Here is a 22,709-nt window from a genome sequence, read left to right as displayed (position 1 = left end):
AATGAGAACAAAGTTCCATATGCTCTAGAAACATTCTTGTCTGATGTTTTCAATATTATTAGATAGGAGGTGTGAGGTTTTGTAGAAAGACCACAGAGGGAATTCCCCAGATCTTATCTCAGATGGAGGCAAATTGTTCAGGTTTTCTTTATATATTATGATCTGAAGTGGAGCAGCATTAAGACAGGACATGGTCAAAGCTGCTTCAACACACCCATAATGCGGCCAAGACCTGTCCCTGCCCCTCCAGTCTGTCTCCTTAGCTCCTCTAACTCCTCAATTTACTTCTCTTATTCCTACTTTTCTTTCTTGATTTTTTTAATTTGTCATCTTAATTAGTAATCTACCAATTAACCCATTCAATTTGCCTCGAAGTTTAACGTAGTTTATTTCTGGTGTTCTCATAAAAAAAATAACAAATAAAATATTTTTTCAATTAAAAATACTTCTGAAAGTTGGGAACATTATTTTTAAATATTATGAATGTTTCATGTGTTTTTATGGCTGGTTGGTTGTTGAGTTGAATGATTGTCTTTAGTTTCATGCTTTCAATCAACAATGACACTTGGTGAATCTGAGTAACTATAATTATCAATGGCTCAAGTAGCTACATGCTACTGATGACAAGCGATTGGTCAGTGAGATCAGGGACCCAAAGCAGCGGGCCTAAGAACATCCCTGCTTGAGGCTGGCCATGCTGGAAGGACATTCCTGTTTCCATCCTTTGTTATCTTCTAAATAAACATCTCTGCTCAGAGGTTGTGTGTCAATCGTGCAGCAGTCGGGAAACAGGGCTCATTTCCCTCCCCCTACAACTCACCCTGGAATCAGCCAAAAGTCTCGTGAAAAGCCCCAGACTTGCCCTGGCTGGAACCCTGATTGCTAGAACCCATCTGAACCTCTCTGTCTCTGTCTGTATCTCTCTCATTCTTTCTCCCTCCCTTGTTCTCTCCCTTTTAAGCTCCCACCTATAACTCTATAATAAGCCTCTCTGAAACTTCCTTCTGCGGTATGGGAATATCATTCCTTGAATCAACCTGAAGAGAAACATGGAAATCACTGGCTCAGAGCAGCTTTGATGGCTCTCGGGTTTCTGAGACACTAGCAGCCCAAACCATACTCACTAAGAGCCAAAAAAGGCCCTGTCATTCCCAGATATCCCAATTTCCCAAATCAACATCATCTCTGTTAATATTCTATTACTGTGAGAAGACACCATGACCAAGATAACTTACAGAAGGAAGAGTTTGGGACTTGCAGTTTCAGAGGCTCAAAGTCTATGACCCTCATGGCGGGGAACGTGGCATCAGGCAAGCAAGGATGGAGCTAGAGTGATAGCTAAGGGTTTTATATTGAGATACAACTATGAAGTAAAATGAGAGCTAAATGGGAATAGAATTTAATATTGAAACTTCAAAGCCCACCCCCATTACACTTCTCCCCCAACAAGGCCACACCTCCCAATCTTTCTCAAACAGTTCCACCAACTGGGAACAAAATATTCAAATATATGAGCCTATAGGGGCCAATTTCTTTCAAATCAACACAACTACCTTGGGTCACCTGAGGCTTTGTACCATGGCAACTTACTCTAGAATAGGATTTCTCATTCTCATCATAAATTAATCTTCAGGATTTCAGAAAGAAAATTTGTAATTCCTAAACACAGTGAGATTGAATGTGGCATTAGGAGAAACCTTTAATGAGCAGGACCATTAAGGAAGAGCTGGGATGGTGACTTAGGTCTGGGCTAGAGAACTTGCCTAGCAAGTGCAAGACACTGGGTCTAGTCTCCTGCACCACCACACCACAACACACCACACCACAGTGGGGAGAGGGTGGTGAGAAGTACGAGCTCAATGACTATGCCACAATAACATGAAACTCACTTTGATAAATCCAGCACTCTCTGTTCCCTGTTCTTAGAAGACTCTAGACAGAACTGTAATAGAGAAATTGATTCTGTTCCAGCAGATACCCATCTCCCCTTAAACTTGAAGCTATTGTAGTTGGTATGTATAAATAACTCAAGGAGATCACATCAGGAAAGATCATTAGAAGAAAGTATATACCAGAACTTTGCAGATCTGTTTCTCACTCATGTGATAATGGGACAGGTATATAGGCTTGTTTACACAAATGTCACCCAACTTAAAATAATTTACAAGGATATTCATGATTCAACATGATAGTTCAAATTAAAAGTGAAATGATTGAAGAGGTAAAAGGTTGTAGGAATGTTAACTTAGAAAGTGAATGGAAAAAAATTGCTAAAATGAATAGCACATATTTTTTTTTTGCTGGTAGGCAATAAATATCACTTAAGATTCTGATACCTAGAGTGTAAAATATAAGGTGATGCCATTCTAGAATGTTCTCTTATTCTTTATTGTTAGAGTGCATAATTACTTATATTTTAACATTCCTTAATAGATTCTTCACAGTGGCCTAGCCAGAAAGAATATAACAGGATTCATTTTAGTCATGGAGACATTGAAACTTGGAGAAAAAAAAAAAAAAAAAAAAACCAGAATCTGACCAAAGACTGCATAGCTACTAAACGGAGTTTGACTAATACCCATGGCACGAAATGTCATGGTGTGTCGCTGGAAAACAAACCAGGAATCTGGCCATGTGTGTAGACTCACGTCTGTAATCTCAGCACTTGGAGAGCTGAGAGAAAAAGATTGAGGTTTTGAGGCTAGCCTGGGCTCCATACTGAGATCCTGTCTGAAAAACAAAGCAATAAATTGCAGTGGACTAATGACATCTCTGAGTTTATGATCTATGCCCTTCAACAATAAAGATATCTTAAACCCACAGCAGGCTCAATCATCAAATTAATTTTGACAGGACAGTAACTCATAAGTGAAGAATAGAAGCTTTTCTCAAAATTTGGGTTCCCAGTTATCTCTGCAACAAACAGTGTTCTCACAGCCAACCCTGAAATTTTTTGAAGGTGAGCCATAGTGGAAATCAAAAATCATTGGGAAAATGACACAGAGGTGAAGGGTTGCCCCCCTCAACAAAACTTTAATAGAAAAGAAAACATTCAATAGATACAGTTTTCTGTCAACTTGACTCAAGCTGGGGTCATCAGGGAGATGGAAACCTCAGCTATTGAAAACATGTTCGTCAAATTGGCCTGTAGGCCAGGCTGTGGGGCATTTTCCTGATTAATGATTGATACATGAAGGTCCAGCCCACTGTGGGTGGTGCTGCCCTTGGGTAGGTGGTCCTGGTGCATATATAGAAACAAACTGGGCGAGGTAGTCAGTGGCATTTGCCACGGGCCATGCTTCAGTTCCTGCCCACAGGTTCCTGCCTTGAGTTCTTGCCCTGGTTTCTCTTGGAGATGCATTGCTTCCTGAATCATAAATAGAACAAACCTTTCCCCCACAAGTTACTTTTGGTCGGTGTTTTACCACAGAAATCTAAAGCAAACTAGGACAAGAGTTGGTACCAGGTTCATGGGGTACTGTTGTGACCAAAAGGACCATGTGGTTTTGAGAATTGTGGAAGGACTTTGTACCTGTGCTGGGAAAGCCATTGAGTGCTCAGAGTTTAATGGGCTCTATAAGATCTCGGAAGATAAAAATTCTAAGAGAAATGCAGACAACGGAGACCTGGCTTGTAACGTTTAAGAGAGAAGCAAATCTCTTTTGGACTCTTTGTATGATGTTTTCAATTGAGAATCTGTGTTTTCTGGTCAACTGAGGCTGAGGAACTGGCTGGGATAAGAGCTTAGTATTGGTGAAATTATTAAGGCAATTCCACATAGTGAAAAGGGAGGTTTATTTTGTGGGGTAACTTACAAGTGAAGGAATAGGTAACAAGGTCTGGGAAAGGTGTGGTGCAGTCTGGCGGTGTTCTCTGGAGAACTCTGCTCAGTCTACCTCCAGCATCCAGGGTCCAGGAACCAAGAGAGCCAGCACTTTGGGATCTCGGGTCTTCAGGGTCCTCTCTTAGCCTCACCTTGCAAGCGTGACAGATACCGAAGTCTCAATGGGGGTTGGAACTTCCAGATCAAAGCTGGAATGGCTGCCCACTACAGCTCAGAACCACTGAAGTGAAAAATTTGCTGTATTGGTCAGATTGATGCTGCTTAGCTGGAGCTGCAAATCTGCTGTGGTTAGGATGAGACCAACATCATTGTATTGAGATCTTCCCAAAGTATCTCCTCAGTGTTAGCACACAGAGACTGTGGAGAGAGCTACCAGGCCAGAGCTCATACTGACTTTGAGGCCACACTCACACTGGCTGTGACCTTGGTAATGTGGGAGGTGGTCCTGGATTTGAAGGCATAAGGGGTTGTGGAGATAGCTGAGTCTTGGCATTGTGAGAGGCCATTGACCATTGGTGAAGATTTGGCCTCAGTTGAAGGAGGAGCCCAAGACTTGTAGGCTCACAGGAAGGAGCTGATGTTTGTACCACATTGCTGTGGAAAAAATCCTTCTGTACATTGTGAATATGCATTGAACTCATTGGTTAATAAAAAGTTGACAGGGCGGTAGCAGGCAGGAAGTATAGAGACAGCCCGATACTGAGGATGCTAGGAGGAGGGAGGGCAGAGTCAGAGAAGATGCCGGGCAGCTGCCGAACAAGAAGGATGTGTAAAAGGTGAGATGACAAGCCAGGAGCCATGTGGCAAAGCATAAATAGAAATATGGATTAATTTAAGTGTAAGAGTTAACTAGTAACAAGCCTGAACTATTGTGAAGTGGGTTGTTTGTTTGCTAACCTTCTTGTTTCTTGAGTTCTTTATATATTCTGGATATTCATCTCTGTTAGATGTATAGCTAGCAAACATCCTCTCCCTCTCTATGGACTCTCTCTCCACTTGGCTGGTGACTTCTTTTTCTGTACAGAAGCTTTCTAATTTAATGGGTTCTGTCTTGTCAATTGTTGGCTCCTTTTCCTGAGCAAATGGATTTCTGTTCAGAAAGTCCTTTCTTACAACTCCACCCTATAGGATGCTAAGTTGTCCTCTAGCAGTCTCAGTGTTTCAGGTTGCATATGGAGGACTTTGATCCATTTGGAGTTCATTTTTGTGCAGTCTGATATACATGGGTATAATTTTACTCTTCTACATGAGACATCCAGTTCCCCAAGCACCATTTATTGAAGATGCTGTCTTTTTGCCATGTATGGTTTTGGCCACTTTGTCAAATACCAGATGGTTGTAGTTGTGTGTACTGATGTTTGTGTTTTCTATTATGTTCCGCTAATCTACACGTCTGTTTTTGTGTCAATACCATACAGTTTTGTTAAACCATAGTTTTGTAATGTATTTTGAAATCTGGAAAAATGATCCCTCCAGTAGTCTTCTTTTTACTCAAGAATCCTTTGGATATCTTCGATCCTTCGTGGTTACATATGGATTTCAGGAATTGCATGAGTGTGTGTGTGTGTGTGTGTGTGTGTGTGTGTGTGTGTGTGTGTGTGAAGAATTTTGTTGGAATTTTGATTGGGATGCATTGCATCTGTTAATTGATTTGGGTAGAATGGTCATTCTATTAATATTCATTCAATATTAATTCTGCCAACTGTGAGCATGGGGGGGGGGCCCTTCCATTTTCTAGTATCTTCCTCAGTCTCTCTCTTCAGAGATTTAAAGTTTTTATATAGTGGTCTTTTAATAACTTGGCTATATTTGCTCCTAGATCTACTTTGAGGCTGTTGTGAATAGGAGTTTGTTGATCTCCTCTTTCTCACCTTGTTTGTCGTCAATGTGTAGAATTTCTACTCACCTCTGTAAATTAATTTTTACCCTGCCATATTGATTGCATTGTTGATCACTTATAGAAGTTTTTGTTGGTGGAGTTTTAGGGATCTCTTATGGATAATATCATATCATCTGCAAATAGAGTTGATTTAACTTCTTTTCCCTGTTTATGTCTCTGTATTTCCTTCTCTGGTTTTAGTTTTTCAGCTAGCGGTATGTCAAAGGGCAGTGAGGAGAGCGATAAGCCTGGTCTCACTCTACATGAAGTGACACAGCTGTGAGTTTCTCCCAGGTTAAGATGATGCTGACTGTGAACTGGTCACATGTAGCCTTTTTCTTTTACTAAAAATGTACTTTTTAGATAATATATTCTGATTATGGTTTTCCTTCCCCACCTACCCTCCCGTCCAGATCCACACCCTTTCTTTCTTCTGTTGGAAAACAAACAAGTATGTAAGGAATAAAAATAAAGTAAAATAAGGTAAGATAAAACAACAACAAACAAATTGGAACAGGATTAAACAAACAGAAGAGAGCAAGGAAAAGCACAAGAAACCCATATCGAGGCAGAGACACGTGTTTTTACACACACAGGAACTGCATAGAAACACAAAGCAGGAAGACATGATACATACACAAAGAACTTATGAGGGTTAATGATGAAATGACCTGATACAATGTTATGAATGGAAGAGCCTCCAAAGACGCCCTTGAGTTCCTTTCGTTGATCATCTTCTGCTGAGCATGGGCCCGCCCTTAAAAGCAGTTTGTACGCCCAGTGAGACTCTCTAAACTCCACTTTCAGTGGTTATCAATTGGAGCTGGCATCTGAGTTAGGGATGGGGTGTGTGTCCACTTTTCCTCTCAGCTCTAGGACCCCACCTGGTGCTGACCCTGAACATGCTGCCACATTTTCTGAGTATTTATGTAAGTCAGTCCTGTAGTATCTAGAAGGCCTTGTTTCCTCAGTGTCCGCCATTCCCTATGGCTCTTAGAATCTTTCTACTTCCTCTTCTGTAAATTTCCCTGATCCTTGAGGGGAGGGATTTGATGGAGACATCCCATTTATGGCTGAGTGTTCTAAGCTCTCTGACTCTCTTCACATTGTCTGGCTGTGAGTCTCTGGTTTTGTTCCCATCGGCTGCAGGAGGAAGCTTCCCTGATGATTGCTGAATAAGGCACTGATCTATGAGTGTAGCAGAATGTCATTAGAAGTCATCTTAGCAGAATAGTAGTACTTGGTTTTTCTCAGACCCATGGCCTATCTAGTCTCAGGTTCTTGGCTACATAATCAGTGTCTGGTATGGATCCCATCCCATGGAGTGGGCCTTATGTTGAGATTCATTTCTTCCTATCTTGGTCTCCTTAGGATTTTTACTATGGTCACATTGGATATTTCAAAGGTTTTTTTTTTTTTTTTTTTTTTTTTTGCATCTATTGAGATAATAATATATTTTGTCTTTAAGTGCATTTATGTAATTTGTTATATTTATTGATTTCTGCATGTTTACCCATCCCTGCATCTTGAGACATAGCCAGCTTGATCATGATGGATGATCTTTTTTATTCCTGCCTGTATTTGTTTTGCTATTATGGTGCTGTTTTGCATCTATGTTCATTAAGGGTATTGGCCTACAGTGTTCTTTTTCTGCTATGTCTTTCCCTGCTTTGGGTACCAGAGTAACACTGCCTTTGGGGGTGGGGGTGGGGGCTTTGGGAGTGCTACTTCTGTTCTCTCTTCTAAAAACTAATTGAAGCATTGGTTGTAGATCTTCCTGGGGGGATGTGTTTGAAATTCTAGTATGGATCATCTGGGCTTGGGCTTTTGTGGTCAGAAGACTGTTGTTCTGATTTTGTTGTTGTCGTTGTTCTTGTTGTTAGGAGTCTGTTTATGTTTTGGTCTCTTCATGGTTTAACTTTGGTGGTTTGGATGAATCCAGAAATGTGTCCATTGATTTAGTTTTTGTGATTTAATGGAGTATAAGTCTTTAAAGTGCTTTATGGTGATATTTTATTTGTGCTGAAATGTGATTTTATTTATATGTTAATAAATAAAGTTGCCTGGGGATCAGAGCTAATAGCAAGCCATAACAGAAGTCTGGCAGTGGTAGCACATGCCTTTAATCCCAATCACATGGCAGGCAGAGTCTGTGTGTTCAAGGACACCACCAGCATAGAGACACATGCCTTTAATCTCAATGCCAACCATAGAAGACCTGGAGGTCTGTATAGACAGGCAGTGACGAGGAAGTCATGTGGTTGGGTTTACAACCAATGAGAAGACAGAACAGAAAGTCAATAAAAAGACAGATACACAGGAAGTAGCTCTCTTTCTCAGGGGAAGGATGGTAGCAGCAGTGGAGGGTAAGAAGGCAGTTTTAAGTCTCAGCTCTTAGCTACTGCTCTGACCTCTTGGGCCTTTAACTCTGTATTTGGCTCTGTGTTTCTTATTTAATAAGATCATTACATCTACAGTACTTTCCATATTCTGAATTTCTTTGGTGTCTGTTGTAATGTTTCTGTAACAGGTCTTTCTTTGGACTACCAGCTCCCAAACAATGACACTGAGACTTTTTATTAATTATGAAAGCTTGGCCTTAATTAAGCTTGTTCTCAACTAGCTCTTAAAACTTAAATTAACCCATCTATATTAATCTACATTCTTCCATGTGTTTTGTTAACTCTATTTAGTACCATATGTGTGAATTGCTCTGCATCTCATTGGCAAACCCCCACCTAGAAAATTCCTTCCCAGAGTTCCTTTCTCTGACTGGAAGTCCCAAATATCCTCTCTTGCTTAACTATTGTACATTCATCTCTTTTTTAAACCAATCAGAAGGTGCCTTAGGCAAATGAGGTAAAACAGAGATCATCTTCACAGTGTACAAAAAGATTATCCCACAACATGTTTCCATGCTCATCTCTGATTCCATTAATTTGGGTCATCTCTTTTTCTCTTTTGGTTAATTTGGCCAAAGTCTGCTGTGGAATAATACTCTTGTACACTATCAAGATTTGTCACTTGAATTGGTTTAATAAAATGCTGATTTGCCAGTAGCCAGTCAATAAGTGGGGTGACCAAACTAAGGATGATGGGAAGGAGAAGTGCAGAGTCAGAGAGTCACTGGCAAATGTAGAAAAGTAAGCTGAGAATGTAATGAGAAAAGATAACAAGCCAAGTGACTAAACATAGATAAGAATTATGGGTTAATTTAAGTGTAGCAGTTAGCTAGTAACAAGCCTGAGCTATCAGCCAAACATTTATAAATAATATTTAGCCTCTGTGTTGGTTATTTGGGAGCAAACAGACAGGATAGAAAAACTGCCTCTGTTTACAAAGGTCCATCAAGCTTGTTCATCTTTTCAAAGAACTTGCTCTTAGATTATTTGATGCTTTTTTTCTTTCATTTTTGCTCTGATTTTTATTTCTTCTCATCTACTGAATTGAGGTTTGGTCTGTTCTTGTTTTTGTTTGTTTGTTTTTAATTCTATTTTTGGTATGTATGTATGTATGTACGAATTGTTTGTTTGTTTAAGTTTTATGAGACAGTGTTTTTCTGTGTTGCTGAGCTGTCAACTTGCTCTGTCAGCCAGGCTGGCCTCAACCTCAGAGATCTCTCTGCATCTGCCTCCCAGAGTGCTGGGATTAAAGGCAAGTGCCACCATCACCTGGTCTATTTTTGTTGTTGTTGTTTTTAATTTTTGAGTTACATTATTTATTTGACTGTTTTCTGATTTTTAAATATAGATACTCAGTCACAAGTACCCCTCTTAGAACTGCTTCTTCTTTTCAAGATCTAACCATCTCTTTGTTTCACTTAAGACCTCTTTTTGACAGGGCTAAAGCTTAGAAATAGAAGCTCTCAGTGAGGACAGCTCCTGTGTCTTGGCAGTCTGTTCCTGATGCTTTTTGTTGGCTTTCTTCATTATCTTGACAAAAAATTTAGGATATTCTGTAGCCTCCTCATTTTCCTTAGGGGATTGTTTCTTCAACACTTTGTTAAATTTTGTGTTGCAGGACCCATGGGATTCTTGCCTTTGTAAAGAGCTTCCTGACAACATTTTGAATATCATCTTCTTTAGAGAGATTGAAAAGCTTTCAGATTCTGCTAGCTCTTTGGGGCCTCAACTTCAGAGGAACAGTATTGTCTATCAGGCTAGAAATATCATTCCATCCTTGTTTATTTATGGTAATCAAGTTGAGAACACTCAGAGTGGTGTCCACAGTATGTCTGTGAGCAGGAATGGTCTTCCTTTCTCCAGTTCTCCTTGGTCTATCACAAGAATGTCCCTTACTCAGCCTGGCGGTGGTGGCGCATGCCTTTAATCCCAGCACTTGGGAGGCAGAGGTAGGTGGTTCTTTGTGAGTTCGAGGCCAGCCTGGTCTACAGAGTGAGATCCAGGAAAGGCGCAAAGCTACACAGAGAAACCCTGTCTCAAAAAAAAAAAAAAAAAAAGAATGTCCCTTACTCAAGAGCAGACACACTATGCCATGGGTCAAGACACCTTGCCTCCTGGGAAAATCTTGTTTGTTGTTTCTGCCACTAATTTGGAACACTTAACCTTTCCATTCCTCACCCAGAGCATCAGCAGCTGCTTCTGTGGCCATGTGCTTTCACAGAGTACAAAGCTTGCATTTACAGCCTCTTCAGTGAATTTCTCATAGCACATGGCAGGGAAGGAAGTTTTCAGTTTCACACACCCAAGGGCCCAGAAGATGCCATGGAAAAGGTTTTCTGTTTTTAATGTGTCTGGAGTTTTTATTGTATTGTCTTGTCATTTTCATTTAATTTCAGAAAGGTTTTTTTTCTTGATTTCTTCTTTGACCTGTTCACCATCCAGTAATGTGAATTATTGAATCTTCATGATTTTGTGTAATTACCATAGGTGTGTTTACTGTTGAATTTTATCTTTATTGAGGCAACTGTGTTTAGAAGGGATACATAGAATTTTTTAATTTTTTTCTGAATTTGTTAAGATTTTGTGTCCCAGGATGTGATCCATTTTAGAGAAGCTTCTATGGCCTGCTGAATAGAATGCATATTTTTTTTGTGTGTCTGGGTGGAATATTCTGGAGCTGTCTTTTAGGTCTATTTGACATATAATGCCATCCAATTCTGAGTCATCTCTGTTTATTTTTTTGTCCAGATGACCTGTCTAGTAGAGAAAGTGGAATATTGACATCATCTACTATTACTAAATTGGTGTTACTCTGTGTCTTTAATTCCAGTAATACATCTTTGATGACACTGAGTGTGTCAGAATTTGGTGTTGGTGCATATCTGATTGTAGTGGCTTCTTGAGAATTGTTCCCATGACTATAATGACATGTCCTCTTTTATCTCTTCTGATTAGTTTTGGTTTGAAGTCTACTTTGTCAGCTGTTAGGCTAGCAGTGTCTGCTTGCTTCCTGGTTTCATCCTATCCTTTGCCTCTCTTTAACGCTAATGTAAATTGCTGGTAGACAGCAGAAATATGGATTTTGTTTCTTAATCCGTTCATCTAACCTATTTCTTTAGATTGAGGAGTTGGAGCCATTAAGATTTGAAGTTATTATTCAAAAGGATGTGCTGATTTTAGTTATTTTCTTTTCTTTTCCTGTTAGTATTCTTATTCCTATTATGTTTGGATAATTATAGCTTTGTTTGGTAACCTCCAACAGTCTCTTGGCTATTGCTCTTCTGTGTCTTTACTCCTAAAGATTTCTTCTAGAACTCTCTATAGGGTTAGTTTGGTGGACATGGATTCTTTTAGTCTGTTTATATCACAGAAAGTGTCCTTCAACTATGGCAGAAAGTTCTGCTGGGTCCCCCAGTCTAAGGCATCATCCATGGTCTTTTGAAATGTGGTATATGACTGAACTTTCAAAGGGAATCTTAAAGATTGTGGGACTTTTAAAAGTTACTCTGCTCTTTTATTGTTATATTGACATGAGATATCGGTGATGAACAATAGAGAAAAGGTTATGGTTTAATAGTGATGCATTTCTGTGTCAGGTTGGTAAATTCAAGGTTTTGATTAGTATTTCTTTAACACGACACAACCTCAGGTCATCTGGGAAGAGGGAATTGAGAAAAAGCCTTCATTAGATTGGCCAGCAGGTAAGTTATATGGTTATTTTTCTGATTAATAGTTAGTAGGCACAGATCCAGCACATAGTGGGTGGTGCCATATCTCAGCAGTTGGTCCTGGGGGGGGGCATAAGAAAGCAAACTGAGTAAGCAAGTCATGCAGTAAAAGCCAGTGAGAAGCACTGCTCCCCAGCCTCTGCCTCAGGTTCTTCCAGAGCTGCTGCCCTGCTTCCCTGCAGTGATGGACTGCAAGGTGTCAGCTGAAATCAACCCTTCCCTGCACAAGCCACTTTGTCTGTGTTTATTGCAGCAACAGGGGAGCCCACTAGGACAGCAGGGCTGTCGGCGGCAGCACAGCCACACACTCAGCCTCAGGGGGTGCTTTCTTCTGACCTGAGCCTGAGTGCTTCTGGGCCTTACTGACACCAGTGAGGTCTCACGGGCCACCAGCAGCCTCTCTATAAGTTAAGGGAATCAGGTTTAACTGTGGGAAGGTCGTGGATAAAGTTGTAATGGAGGACAACATAGTTTCCAAAGCTCAAAGCACATTTCATGTGAAACACCACCTGAGCAGGTGCCTGAAAGACAGAAAGAGCAAACTGAAGCCCAAACCTTAATGGTCTTGACAGTCCTTGTTCTAAGCCCTCAGTCCTAGTGAATAGTTTCATGTGGCAGAATGAGTTTGGTTGCTGTTCTCAACAAATGCTTATCTAAGGATCAGAGGAAGAAGCCAGCCACTATATTAAACATAGAAGTCATGTAATGTCAGCACATGCCTTTAATCCTAGCATTCGGGAGGCAGAGATCCATCTGGACCTCTGTGAATTCAATGCTGCACTGGGAACAGAGCCAGACATGGTGGCACACGTCTTAATTCCAACAATAGTTAACCATAAAGGTCTGGAGGTCTGTACAGACAGACAGGAAGTAACTGAGCTGGGCAGGAAGAGGAAGTGATGTAGCTGGGCAGAGAAAATGAGATGGCAGAACAGAAAGGCATATAGGCGTGGGTATACAGGAAGTAGGTCTCTCTGGAGGTTGAGGGCTGGTAAGGTGAGGATGGCTGTGGCTTGTCCTATTCCCGAGATCTCTCAGTTTTAACTCCAATATCTGGCTCTGGGATTTTAATTAATAAAGCCATTTAGCACTTTGTCTTACCATTTATCTTCAGGATCAGGGCAGTGGTAGGATGGCATGCACGCATTTGGAGGTCAGAGGAGAAGTTGTGGGAGTTCCGTATGCCGGTCCCTGGGATTGAACTTAGGTCCCGGGCTTGTGCTGCAGGTGCCGTTACCTGATGGGCCATCTCACTGACCCAGAGGTCTCTGGTTTTGTTTCCCATTTTTAAGATAAAGAATACTTCCCATAATGCCTAGGTGCACAGGACTTTCGCTGATGTATTTCTCATGTATTTGTCACTGTGCTGGTGTCAGGCTATTGTTTGGTTTGTATAAGAGTAACTTCTCCAAATCAGTAACTTAGCAAATAAAATTCTAATGTCAGGGGCAACTTTATATGCAGATCTCATTTTAAGATACTTGATAGAGGGACATGAGGCCCACGGGATTAATCAAAATGGCATTGATAGAACAATTGTAAGAGTGTGCACATAAGAACTAATATTGTGTAAATTTACTTTACATAAGAATATTCACCAATCATATACATATATACATTATATATATTCCAAATATTTGTATATCCTACATGTAAAAATATTTGGGATATATGTTGTTTGAATCTTAGATAGTCTTTTAATAAAAAACCTAGAGCCAGATATCGGGGTGAAAGCTGAAATATCAGAGAAGCAGAACAGCCAGGCACTAGTTCTTATCTCTAGGAAATTCTCAGCCTAAGGAGAATGAGTTCCTGTTTCCTCATGCCTTATATACCTTTCTCTGTCCTGCTATATTATTTCTTAGGATTAAAGGTACATGCCACCACTGCTTGGCTCTGTTTCTCTGCTATAATGGATCAATCTTCTGTAGCCCAGTGTGGCCTTGAACTCACAGAGATCCAGATGGATTCTGCCTCCCAAGTGATAGTATTAAGGGTGTGTGTCACCACTGCCTGGCCTCTAGGTTTAATCTAGTGACTGGTTATGTCCACTGATCCTCAGGTAAGTTTATCAAAGTACATAATATATCACCACATTTCCCATTTTTTGTCTAAAATAATAAAAGATTATAACTAGTATAAGAAAAAGTATATGCAATAAATACAATAAATATATACAATATATATGTATATATAGTCAAGAACTATATTAGCAATGTCCAGTCCATTAACATTTGACAGATTCAGAGAAAATATTCCATTATTTATCCTATTTTGGCGAGTCCAAAATGTTGTACCTAATTCACTTTTTATCCTAACTTGTATTACCAACTAAAACTATCTTTTGATGTCTTTCAAACTTAAACACTTTATACATCTTTCATGAGTTTCTTTTCTGAATTTGTTAATAAGGAAAAAAATAAGTATAACTACCTAGTATTCAACTCCCTCAGAGACCTGAGAAGGAAATAATATTACCTAAGTAAGCAGGAAGTACAAACAAGCAACTTCAGAAAAATGTGAGAAATAATAGAAACATCTGGCTGCCTGGACAGTTACCCAAGTTTCCTCTGCAACAATGGGGCATCCATTTTTGGCCTACAGGCCTAGTGTATCTGACAGACTCATCTGTGAAGCAGGATTTTTTTTAAGGGCCTTGCTACCTTGTCTTGGCAAGGGTCAGCAGTCCGTTGTTTTGTTTCCTGCTTGCAGTATACTGTCAGCAGTTGAGGCAAGGGCATTTTCTTGCCCAGTGGCTAACTTGCCACAAAGAAAGTAAACTCCATAAGGAGTTTCTTCGATGCCCATCATCTTCTCTGAAGTAGATTAGTGCTGCCAGGAGCAGACATGTCTCATTGTCATAAAAAAAGAATTTATGTTATGTGGCTGGAGTTTTCTCTCTGGTCCTGCAAGCCCCGGCAGTCTGACAGCCCACTTATAAAATAAACACACAGACGCTTATAATATTTACAAACTGTATGGCTGTGTCAGGCTTCTTGTAGCTAGAGTTTTCCTGCCTGGCCCATGGTCAGGACAAATCTCTCTCACCTGCCAGTCCTGCAGTCGCTCAGACCCAACCAAGTAAACACAGAGACTTATATTGCTTACAAACTGTATGGCCATGGCAGGCTTCTTGCTAACTGTTCTTATATCTTAAATTAACCCATTCTATTAATCTATAAGTTGCCATGTGGCTTGTGGCTTACTAGTATTTTAATATCTGCTTCTCATCGTGGTGGCTGACAGAATCTCTCTGACTCAGCCTTCCACTTCCCAGAATTCTTCTCTCTCCTTGTCCCACCTATACTTCCTGCCTGGTTACTGACCAATCAGTGTTTTATTTATTTACCAATCAGAGCAACACATTTAACATACAGAACATCCCACAGCAATATTATTAAAATATCTTAAATGCCATAATCTATAGATCTCTGAAGTGTTTGAAGATGGCCTGTCTATCTAAAGAATATCTGTTTGACCTTGAAAACATACCTAATATGACTATAAATTTGATTGTAACAGGTGACTAACTACTAACCTGTTTCTTTATATCCTAATTAGTTGGTAATAACTTTCAAGGACTAGCAATTCACATTACATAGTTAAATGAGCTGTACAATACCTTGAACAAGATTAGAAATATATGTTAAGTATTTTCTAGCAAAATTAATCTCAATATGTATCAATATACATAATTTATATGCAATATACAAAAATCCAATCAAATATAAAATATTTAAAACTAGTAGTTGCTTTCTAAAAGTAGATTCAATAATCTACCTTTTTATCTTATCATATCTACATACTCCTCTTTTTTCTTTTCAAAGTAGATTCAATTATCTACCCTTTATCCATCATTTCTACATCTTTTTTTGAGAGCAGATTCAATAATCTACCTTTTATCTCATCATATCTATATCCTCTTTTTTCTTTTCTTTTTTTAAACAATAACTCTGAATCTAATTTCCTTTGTTTAGCTTTTTTTCTGACCATTAAGAATTAACAACTTGTAACCAACCATCTTAAACAATGACAATTATCCATAACCCACTGAAAGACCAAAAACTACGTACCTTACCTCTTGGGAATGTGGGTATTGTGTTCTTAAAATCACTTTCTGCTGTCTAGAGGCAAAGGTATCTTTAGGGGATCCTGAAAAAAATTTTGAGTTAATTGTCAAGTCCTAGGAGAGGTAGCTGTATCATTTGTTGTTCAGTCTCTGCATAATGGGAAAGTGTAGGGCTTGTCTCAAGTCCTTCCTCGGGTAGTCTGTGAAGCTGGACCATCTCAACTAGCCATCTTGAAATTGTCCTGAGCAGTCTGTAGTCTAAAGCTGGTCTTTGGGTGGTGTTTATCAGCTTAGTGGTATTATCATCATCCTGATGGAATCATCATTGTAGGGTTCCATCATCTTTTGGAGACTTCAAATTTGCTGTTAGGCATGGTCATGATTCCCTGAAAAAAACTGATAGAGACTCAAACCCAGAGGGATCTCTGCCTCTCCAGTGACAGGATTAAAGACATGTGTCAACACTGCCTGACCTCTATGTCTAATCTAGTGTCTGGCTCTGTCCTCTGATCCTCAGGCAAGTTTATTAGGGTACACAACATATCACCACAGATATATACATATACAGTGTTATAATAGATATGATGTGAAATGTTTTGAAATATGTTTTCATTTCCTTTCCCATTTTTCCTTTAAGTAATTTTAAAGACTCTGTGTGTCTTATTCTAATGTTGTGTGTAAATATCAACTGTGTCCTGTGCACCTGGGTGTTATGGAAAATATTCTTTATCTTTAAAATGGAAACTAAAACAAAGACCCGTGGGTCAGTGAAATGACCCATCAGGTAAAGGTGCCTGCAGCACAAACCTGGGGACTTGAGTTCAATCCCAGGAACCGCGTGGCAGAAGGAGAGGACCAAAATATCCATCACTTTTCTCTTTAGCATGACTTGAAACGGAGGTTCTAATTTTATTTCCTTCCAAATAATGATCAGACTCTAGGTTTATGGTTCCTAAAATGTGTTTTTGAACACATTGTAAACCTTTTCAGTTTTTTCTTTTCTTCACTTGAAGTGTGAGAAATTAGGTCAATGAGAACACCTTATAAAGCCTCTTAAGACATAAGACATGCTGGTTGATCTTCCAAACAACCAGAGCTCAGGACCCAGACCCACAGCAGCAGCTCACAAGAACCTGTAACTCCAGATTCAGGGGATCTGATGTCCTCTTCTGGCTTCCATAGTTATCTTCACACACACACATACACACATGCACACTGCATGCATGCACACAGACACACAGACACACAAACACACAAACACACACAGACACACACAGACACAGACACACACAGACACAGTATATAAAGTGTAGTTTTAAAAATTCCCTGGATTTTTTTTTTTTTTTTTTTGAGGCAATAAAGCCTGGCTGTCATATTGAAAAGTGAGATGTTTTACCCAAACTTACCCAGGAGTTGACTGAATTCTGTGACTCTCATCGCTGTGACCTCTGGGAAAATTGTAAGTATATGAAAAAAAGCATGTGAACATTTAACATCATACAGTAGCTAGCACTGAGATGCTATACCGCTATAAAGACGCCAAGAGTGACTGCTTCACACACAGGCGTGTTTCCCTACCACTTCCCTTTCAGTTCGTGTGTCTGTGGCTGCTGATCGCCTTCTTCCACTGTCAAGGACAAATGGGAAGTTAGGAACCCTCTTTCTGACACTTGACTCTGGAGCTCCACTCCACTTGTCTCTCTTCTTGTCAAAAGGCCTTAGCGTGGGCTTCAAGGGGCAAGATGTTGGATGCCTAGGTTAAAAAAATGTCATAAAGAAATACTCTTCTTTAAAAACAAAGAAACGCATTTTCATGAACAGACTATCCCAAACACAAGGAAGGATGGCACATTTTAAAATACCAGAGTGAACCACGGCATTCTTGCCCAAATCAGCTGTACATGGCTTCTGTTAGATTGTATGCTTATGTGGCCCTCACACCCAGAATGTCACTGACATGATGACATTCTTAGAGAAATTTTTCAGTGGAGTTTGATCTTCCTGGCACTCACTCTTGCTGCTATTCCAGTTTGGGTGTTCCGAGCACAGCCCCGGATTGCAGAGCTACTCTGGTTGCAATCACATTCACAGACAGATCTTTATTTCATTTCAGTTTGAAAGGCATATTTGTTGTCCATTTTAAGCACATTTATTTCATTATCACTTTGTCACCCGAAAATAGTATTTTCTTCAGGGCTCGTTTTTATTTAGCAAAAATGACCATAATGCCCTTTAAAAGTTGTGAAATGTTTCCAAATACCTAGAGCTGAAGACTTGAAGATCTTTCAGAGGGATTTAATTTATATGCATGTGTCAGGCTTGAATATGTCAGAGAAATTAAGTAGTGCACATGTAGTGTGTTTGACCTCTGTCGTCACTTGGACTTCTGCTGGAGTCACTCTGGGCCCTACTGGGAAGTACTACTGTCTGAAGAGCACTTGCTGCCTGTAATTATTAATACCGATTGTCAACTGAACAGGATCAAGAAGGAGGGTATACCTGTGAGGAATGATCTAGATTAGGCTAGCCTTGCGGCATGCCTGGAAGGGATTATCATGACCAAGTTAATTGAAGCAGGAAGACCCACCCTAAAAGTGCATGATTCCTTGGACCTGGCCCCCAACTGGCAGGAAGGAGAGAGCAAACGGCTGGTGCCCTGCTGGCTCTTGCCTACCTGAGAGTTGATGGAGGGGGACCGATGGCCTCCAGCTCCTGCTGTAGGACTTCTCTTCAAGTTGAAACAAAATAACCTTTCCTTGCTAAGTTGCTCTGGTCAGGTATTTTAGCAACACAGAAAGTAGCTGATACATAACCTCACCGTGATTCTTGCTCTTTTGTGTTATCTTATGTTTATGGGGGCTCTTGACTCAATACTTCTCTGATAACATTAGAGAAAACTGCGTGCAGATGTAATGGAAAATGCTAGGATATATATATTTTAAAGACAGGGTTTCTTTGTGTAGATCTGGCTGTCCTAGAACTCACTCTGTAGCCCAGGCTGGCCTTGAATTCAGAGATCCACTTGCCTCTGTCTCCTGAGTGCTGGGATTAAAGGCATGTGCCATCATCATCCAGCTATGTTATGATTCTTTTAAAAATTACATTTATTTATTTTATAAAGTATGTATATGTGTGTGCTTGTGTGTGCATACTTGCACGCATGTGTGTGTGTGTGTGTGTGTGTGTGTGTGTGTGTGTGTGTGTGTGTGTTACAGATGACTGAAGAGGTTGGAAGCACCAGATTTCCATGGATCTTGAGTCGCAGCAGTTGTAAGCTGCCTGATGTGTGTGCTGGGGGACTAAACTGGGGTCCTCTGCAGGAACAGTATATGCTCTTAGCCACTGAGTCACCTCTCCACCCCCCATGACTCATAATAATTTGTAACAATAGCATTTGTCCAGTTGGATTCTGGCCTCAGGCTGAGGAACACTGAGGCCATTCTCCCTCTGAAGGAATGTGAACACACATTGCCATTTTGGTGAGGTGCTTTTTCAAACCTATGAAGTTCATTTATGGAGTGCACCCTAGACCTTAGAGTCCTTGTCTGAGCCATCTGATGCTGTTTGAGGGTATTGCCTCCAAGTTAGTGCTTCAGACCATACAACCTTGCTGTCCTTGGTTTCTGTGGGTGGGAGATGGGGCTAAATGCCATAGGGCTGTCCTCTGTTTTACCTCTTCCCTATGTTGTGTACAGTTCATCCTTTGGTGTGGTGTCTTTTAAGGCTTGATGGGGTCAGTATTTTATCACAGCAACAGAAGGGAGTCAGGGCAATCTCAGCTTTCACATTAATTGTTGGTGATATTTTCAAACAATGTAAATGTATTATAATAATAGAGCAAAACACAGGAGGCAGGGACTGCCAGGGTGCCATTTTCAGATGAGGAAACGGAGTGACCCAAACCAAATGAATTTCCCAAGTGGTGTAGGAAGGAAGCGTAAGCAAGACATCTTAGAGCCACACAGACAATTCTGGCACGTGTTCTAGGTTCCGTTACTTCAATCTTTCATTCTCTTACATTTGATTTTTTTCTTTATATTTTTCTCTTTTGTCTTTAAAGGCTCAAAGAAATGTCTCCCATATCTTTCTTACATTTTTGCATCATTTATATATTCTTTTCTTCAACCTTTTACAATGAAGTTTTTGGGTTTTGCTTTTTTTAGGCCAAAGAGTTGAAAGAATATCGCCTGTCACCATTATGTCCCACTGCTCACTTAACATTCTACTACAGAATCTTTCATGTGTCTTTTGATTTTTGCATCCATGAATCTACCCATGGTACATCCATTTGTACCTCAAAGTAAATCATTATCTTACATAATTTTAGCAATGTTTCTATTTCTTCTTTGAATTTGTTTCTTTTGAACGTTACTTCCTGTGTTTGAAGGTGAAACACAGTTATTATCAGTCAGCTCTGGCACTGTGGTTGTAAACCATTTGGTAGTTAAAATATTACTGTTCTGTCCGATGACTGTAGTATTACCTCTTCATAAGTAAGGCAAATTCACTAATGTTACTCTGTCCTTTCATTAGACAGGAATACATATGCTATTCAAACAGCTCACAGCACAAGAATCAACAAAGGCAATTGTAGGGAAGGTCCTTGTACAAAGCATTCTAATTTCTATTGAACTTGTGATTTCTCAAAGGGTCAGGAAGGCTCTGTCTCCCATCGGTGTCACCTGAAGACCAGCAGCTGGTCCAGCTTCTCCACCAGCTTCTTCTGACCTGGTCATTACCAACATGATTCTCTCAGTTCTAAATCTAGTTTCAGGTTCTTATTGGGTGCAAATTCTTTTAGCTTAGACAGAGATCAAGGCCAGGGCTGAAGTTATTCACAGCAGGCTCCTTAGAGTGAAGGAAGTCACACCAGGTGCCCTCCTAAGAATCCTTTTGACAATACAAATCTCGTGTGAAAGGACTCTTTACCCCGGATATGTCAGTAATCAGCCGCCCCGCTATGTTTTCAACAGGAAATTTGAACATTACCATATGAGTCCCACATACAGCTCAAACTCACCATTCAGAAAGACTCGGTAAAAATTTAAAAGTTCCTGGGTATCTTGAGTTAACTTTCAAAACATCACTCAATGTTTTAATATCTCTTTAATTAAAATACTGGTTATCTTAATTTATCACTTGACTATGGAATAAGAACATCAGTAACTCTGATAATTCTGCGTGTGTGTTGTCTCTCTTCCTCGTTGTTTCTGTACAGCTTCCCCACGCAGAGATGAAGGGTTTTAAGTGAGTCCTGACTTGGAAGCTGAGGAAGATTCCTTTGTTACATGGGGAAGCTACTTCCTGCTGAGATGGAGATGTGCATGCATCTTACTTTCTAAATGAGAGCAATCTCTCTTAAAGCAAAGAGCACAGAGGCTTGGGCCAGGGAGCCAGTTAGCAGAGACGGCACAAAAATGGACTAAAGCAGAGATGTAAATCCGTACAATTTTGGAAAGAAATTTAACCTGTAAATCTTTAAAGATGTGAACCTGTTAATATTTATAAGGAAACAAAAGTACCATCAAAGATTTATATTCATAAATGTTCACAACAAAATTATTTATAAAGCAAAATTGAAAAATATTGACATGTCTAGTGAGAATATTATAGTTTTACAAAGAAACAGATAAATTATTTTACTTATTACATACCTAGTTAAAAAAAACCCAACTCTCATCCATTTTGGAGCGAAGTCAGTCTGCAGAGGTAAGAACTCATTCCTGACTGCTTCACTTTTTCCCTTTATGTTAAACTTAGTGTATTCTCAGCATCTGCCTACTAAATCTGAGAGAAATAGGCCTGAAAGATGGCTCAGTGTTGACAAGCATTGTTTTGCTCTTTAAAGAAGACCTAGGTTTGGTGCCCAGCACCCACATGGCTCCACACAACCTCTGACCTCCAGTTCTAGGGCCCCAGGACTCCCCTCCACAGGCAGTGCACACATGGTTCACCCACAAACATCCAGGCAAAACACCCATTCTCATGGAACAAAGTCCATCTCAAAACCATACAGAAGGGTTTTTAAATTATTTTTGAATGCTCCTGTATGCAAGTGTCACACTCATGGTGCTCTTGGAGTCACTTGCTTTCCCATGCACCATGTAGGCCCTGGGTGTCCATCTCAGTGACCCAGTTCCTACCCCTTCTTATCATGCTCTCTGCACACTTACTTAGAAACTTGAACTCTAAGTCCCACTGTCTTCAGTTCTCCATTGATTTTAGGAGTCTATTCTGATACAACAGGGACAGGGTGGTGGCTAACTCTGCTGTTCTAGAGCAAGGCAGGCAGGATAGTTGGTGGCTTGCAGAATTAGGACAAATTACCAAAAAAAATATGCCCCCAATATTGATTCAAGTAAAGGGATTTATTACAACTAAATCCTCCAAGAGACCAGTTTGAAAACAGCTAGTCATTTGTTACTCTAGAAGTTAGAGTCTACAGACTAGGGACTTTGGAACAGAGAAGTTTGGATACTAAAATGATGCAATAGTTGTCTTGTTCTCAGTTGTTTTTGCAGCAGCACCTCTGGGAAGGCACAGCCAACAATACAGGAAAACTTCAGAATACGACTATAAAGAACAGCTCCACACTCTTATTGATAAACCAATATATTATTATTATTATTACTATCATCATTATTATTAAAACCATTTCAATTCAGTCTTCAAATGAAATGGTTCTTTCTGAAAGACTTGGAGATGCTTTATAAATAAAGCATTTTGTCCGTCATTTTCCTTCATCTGTCATTTAAATACTGATTTTTTTTTCCCCTGAGAAAAATAA

The sequence above is a fragment of the Peromyscus leucopus genome, chromosome 3 (assembly GCF_004664715.2).
Source record: "Peromyscus leucopus breed LL Stock chromosome 3, UCI_PerLeu_2.1, whole genome shotgun sequence".
Classification (NCBI taxonomy): domain Eukaryota; kingdom Metazoa; phylum Chordata; class Mammalia; order Rodentia; family Cricetidae; genus Peromyscus; species Peromyscus leucopus.
The sequence above is the reverse complement of the archived record's forward strand: the minus strand, read 5'-3'. Positions refer to the sequence as shown.